At 40.2% G+C, this 5,600-nt stretch overlaps 1 pseudogene; it reads right to left on the bottom strand.

Moving 5' to 3' along the window:
• Positions 1-937: 937 nt before the first annotated feature.
• On the bottom strand, positions 938-4,507 carry LOC101009270 (annotated as a pseudogene).
• Between the last annotated feature and the right edge of the window lie 1,093 nt (positions 4,508-5,600).

Raw genomic sequence — 5,600 nt, 5'->3', positions numbered from 1 at the left:
CAAATTAATACTTTTATAATTTCTTACGCCTGTCTTTACTGCAATCTCTGAACATAAATTGTGAAGATTTCATGGACATTTATCACTTCCCCAATCAATACTCTTATAATTTCCGATGCCTGTCTTTACTTTAATCTCTTAATCCCGTCATATTCAAAAGCTGAGGATGTATGTTGCCTCAGGACCCTGTGATGATTGCATTATCTGTACAAATTGTTCGTAAAACGTGTGTTTGAACAATATGAAATCTGGGCACCCTCAAAAAGAACAGGATAACAGCGATTTTCAGGGAACAAGGGAGATAACCATAAGGTCTGACTGCCTGTGGGGCCAGGCAGAACAGAGTCATATTTTTCTTCTTGCAGAAAGCAAATAGGAGAAATATCACTGAATTCTTTTCCCCACAAGGAATAACGCTGGGGAAGGAATGCATTCCCAAGGGTAGGTCTATGAACAGCCACGATGGGAATGTCTGTCTTATGCGGTTGAAGATAAGGGATGAAATATGCCCTGACCTCCTGTAGTGCCCTCAGGCTTGCTAGGATTAGGAAATTCCAACCTGGTGAATTATGGTCAAACCCGTTGTCTGCTCTGCTCTCAAACTCTGTTTCCTGTTAAGATGTTTATCAAGACAGCATGTGCCCAGCAGGACATGGAACCTCATCAGTAATTCTAATTTCACCCTGGCCTTGAGATCTTGTTCTGCCCTTCTGCCCTTATGATCTTTTATTGCCCTTTGAAGCATGTGATCTTTGTGCCTTACTCCCTGTTTGTACCCCTCTCCCCTTCTGAAATCTCTAATAAAAACTTGCTGGTTTTGCGGCTTATGTGGGCATCACGGAACCTACCAATAGGTGATGTCACCCCCAGAGGCCCAGCTGTAACATTTCTCTCTTTGGTACTCTTTCTCTTTATTTCTCAGACCAGCTGACACTTAGGGAAAATAGAAAAGAACCTATGTTGAAATATTGGGGGCTGGTTCCCCTGACAATTTTTATAATAAAAAATTGTAAATTAAGAAATAATTCAAGCTTACAAAGTATAGTTGACCATATAAAGTAAATCTTAAAAGAAATGTACAGAAAGGAGACATTCAACTAAGATAAACAAGGTGCTGGATGCAAAGGCTTGTGATGGTCCCTGAAGGAGATGTAAGGATGAACACCATCCTTATCGTTTCCCAGCAGTGCTGTCCTTGAGGATAGGAACCCCTTTCCTGTGCAACCACAGACACCCACCAAAGCATGTATAACATTTATTAGCCTTGGGTGCCTAGAGAATTTCAGATTACTTCTGAAATATGTACTTGATTCAATTTTATACTGAGGAAAGTGAGAGACACACAAATATCAAATGACTAATGAATGGCGGCCTCGCTGGCAACAGCAGTCATTGTAGGTAGCCAAATGGCCTTGCTGGCATTCTAGAATCCACAGACTTAGGGAAAGATTAAGTAACATTTCTTTTTTGAATTCACTTCAAATACTCAACTATGTTTATTTTAATAACTACAATTATATGCTCAAGACTGAACAGATCCCATTCACACTGACAGGCCACAGAGGGGACTCCACACCTTTACAGGAGGTTTTTAGGCAATAAAATAAAAATCTGTATTTAAAATAGGTGTGTGTCTCATAAGATAAATTTTTACACTTTTTTACTGAATGTCTTATTGAACATTACAAATTAGTAATTTATACCTAGAGAGAGAAAATATCAATGGCCACTGTATAGTTATATAAAAATAGAAATTCATCACTATAGTCCAATCCTCAAGAAAACACATAATTTGTGCCCAAAGACTGTACATATGCTAAGGTGACTTCCTTCCTTAATCTCTAAATAACATGCCTCTCCACATAGGCAGGAGATGGAGGTTGGGCATGTGCCTAATCCCATGAGGTCCACCTCTGGGGAGTCACAGATGCTGGTTGGTGAAGAATCTGATCTCCCTGCAGACAATTTAGAATTGGTGAAGAATTTAATCTCCCTGCAGACAGGATTTACACAGAGCTGACAACTCAGAGTCAACTCTGCAGAAAACAGCTCATTTAACTGGATAGGTGAGTGCACCAAGTCAGTCAGGGCCTTAGGGAATACTGGGTTTTCATTAAAAGGCTCCTCTTCTGATGTTTTCAACTCCACACTCATGGTCTAAAACTTGAGAGTACTCTATATCCAGTTTCTACAGCATTTTGGTGTTATCATTGGTAAATGCTATCAAAACTGAGAGGATATTCTTCTTCCCCCTCTCAGAAAGCCCTCTGATAGATTTTATCTGTTTGAAGATCCAACCAGGGCATTGAACCAACCTTGGATTCTCACACCAGCTGGTAAGGGTTGCAGTAACGCAGCCTTTCTATGACTCTTTGGATAGTGGTACACAACTCCTAAGAATAGGGGTCTCCTCTATTGAACACGGATATTGGCAGTGAGTGAACAGAAAAGAGAATGGCCGACTCACTTCTCTTCTCCAGTGGAAAATGATCCAGCTCTTTCAGAATGTGGTCAGCAAAGCAGTGGGTGAGGAGGCGATGTGTGGGCCACCTGCCGATAGTGCTCCACTTCATTGTAAGCTTCTGTCCCACTCTATTATCTGATCTTTAAATGGCATTTAAGCTGCTGCCTGTGGGACAGCAACTGTACTGTGGATGTTGCATGAAAGCAATAGCCCTTTTCAGATCATCTCTCTCCATCTCTTCATTTGCTTATTTTGGTAAAGAATGGAAATGCCAAAATCCAATAAAGTATTTGTGAGGGGCTGTGTGGGGGGACAAGTCATCCAGCAGCTTCACCATACCTTTTCCTTGCTTGGAAATCCACATCTTGATGGGAGACCCACCTCCAATTCTGTGGTACTGCCCTTGAATCTTGGAGGTTCTGCATTTGGAAAAGAATGGTGTAAACTTATTTTGAACAGTAAGTGTCATGAGGTCTTGGTCCAAGAAGAGCCTCAGAAGGAAGTCATGAACATGTCCGAGGGTTTCAGGTCCTCCCATGTTTAGCATTAATATTTCAGTTTTCAGCTTCCTCTTCTCCACTTGAACTTGAGGTTTTGCACCCTGGCCACACTGGGCTGTTTCTGTGACACCTGACTGGCACTTCTATGGCTGACAGGCCCTCAAGCTGTCTTGTGCCAGCTGATGCATTCCCGGGGCAACTTTCACTGAGTCCCAGACTCCTCCCATGGCAGCGCCTACAGGTGTCAGCCTAACCAGGGCCCAGCCAGGATCTTTCCTCACCAACATCCCAGGACGCCTGACTTCATGTGGCCACCTATAGCCCTCCCAGCGCCTGTTTATTTGAATTGCTTCATTCCACTGAATACATAACAATCATAATGTGGTATTAAATATGAGTAAAAATCAAAATCAGAAAGAAAGACATAGACACATATGAATGTCCACAGCTAGAGAAAATACATTCAATACAGATATTCAGCATCGTCTTAGAGTCTTGGAAGTTGCTAGAGTTGGTCTGTATATTTGCCTCTGTCCTTCCTCAAGGCCTGAATGATAAGGTAAACATAATTTTTATTTTATCATAAAATGAATGAAGATCAGTTTCTTCTTGCTTACTGGGAATTTATTCTGGTTTTAGAGTTTCAGCTTCTAGTTGATGTGACTTATAAGAAACCTATGACATTTAATGTAGAATGTTGAGGATATCTTTTACAATTCATTAGATGTCTTCTGTATGAGGCTCAATTCAGACATTCCATTTACACTAATTGGAATATTCTCATCACTAAACTTTCCTGGATCGGGCACCATGTTACCTTATCCCATGCTTTCCTTCTACAAGAGAATGGGTTGTATCTTCATTCATAACAATCTGGTACGACTCTTTGTACATTTTTTATCTTTAAATTATTGTTATAGTCCTATGTTCCCTGAAATTCTGTCTTCTATTCTTTATCTGTATATACTTACCTGTTCCAAATCTGTTACCACTACTTTACTAGGATCAGGAGGTTCAAGAGATGGAAGACTGTATTCCTTGTGCAGTGTCTAACCACACTCTGCCATTGCACCCTTGCCAGGCATAAAGATGAGGAATAGTAACCTTCTTTGCAGACTCCAAGGACTCTTTTTCTTCATTGTTTTACATCTATACCGGGTGTTACAGCTGCTTATATAGAGTAGATACTCAACTGAATTGTATAAAGAAACCTCCCTTATCTTGCTCTTTAATGTCCTTGCTTTTCTTTTAACCTGTTGTTTCCTTTCCCTGAAATGCCTCTACCTGGCAAATTCCTATTCACAACTCAAAGCGCAGCTGACATATCACCTCCTCTTAAGTCTTCCTTGACCACATCCAGAATGGAGTTAATCACTCCCTTATTTTTATGTCCTCAGTACCTTGCACATACATGCATCAGCAAACTTAGAACAGTTTACCACAATATATCCCGATGTGTGTTTATATATCTTTTTTTTTCTTTTGGGGGGTGGGGAGTGGAAGTCTTGCTCTGTCACCAGACTGGAGTGCAGTGTCACGATCTCGGCTCACTGCAACCTCCACCTCTCGGGTTCAAGTGATTCTCCTGCCTCAGCCTCCTGAGTAGCTGGGACTACAGGCGTATGCCACCACGCCCAGCTAATTTTTGTATTTTTAATAGAGACGGTGTTTTACCATGTTGACCAGGATGGTCTCGATCTCTTGACCTCATGATCTGCCTGCCTCGACCTCCCAAAGTGCTGGGATTACAAGCGTGAGCCACGGCGCCCGGCCTATATGTCTTATTGATGAACTCCTGATTAGTGAAACAGTGTCTTATCTATCTTTGTTACTTTCCAGATCTAGCACAGTTCCTGGTAATAACAGACCATTAGTAAATGTTCATTTTAATGTAATTTTATGCATTTAATTTTCTATCTCTGGACCTTAGTATCTTATTTCCAAACAATATTACCTTAGTTTTAAAGTTTGTCTATTCCTGCCACTCTAGCTGTGTGACTTTCAGCAAACTACTTAATCTTTCTGTGCTTTATTACTTTTACCCTAAGAAATGGGAATAGTAATATTTACTTTATATGGTTATGAAAAAAAATAAATGAGTTTAGTTATGGATAGTACTTAGCATAGTTCTTGACATGTAATAAATATTAGACACACATTAATGTCATCATCATTTTCTGTTATGCCTATATTCACATTAGGCAGTATGTCCTCTATCCTATCACTGACAGCTCTGTGCTGCCTGTTAATGTTTTTGTCACTCTCTCTGAACCATGATATATAGCTCAAGGTCAAAGATGTTGCCTGTCCGTGTGTATTTCCTTAGCCCCAAGATTAGTGCCTAAATAGCCATTGCTCAATTAATGTTTATTTATACAACTGGTTGAATGAATACATATTAAAACATACATATTAAAGTATTAGAGGACTTACGGAAGGAAAGAATAACCCATTTAACAATTTCTGAAAGGATATGTTCAAGAATATCTATTTGGACTGAGATCTGTAATCTCCGCTCATCAAATGGAGGACCCAGGGTTACTGTGGTCAATAACTTAAAAAGTGTGTGGTTTACTTAATGGACTCCTCTCCAAACCACCAACACTCAAATATTGCATTATGTCAAGTGTATTAAC

The sequence above is a fragment of the Papio anubis genome, chromosome 2, assembly GCF_008728515.1.
Source record: "Papio anubis isolate 15944 chromosome 2, Panubis1.0, whole genome shotgun sequence".
NCBI classification, from domain to species: Eukaryota; Metazoa; Chordata; class Mammalia; order Primates; family Cercopithecidae; genus Papio; species Papio anubis.
This window is presented reverse-complemented; position numbering and strand designations above follow the sequence as displayed.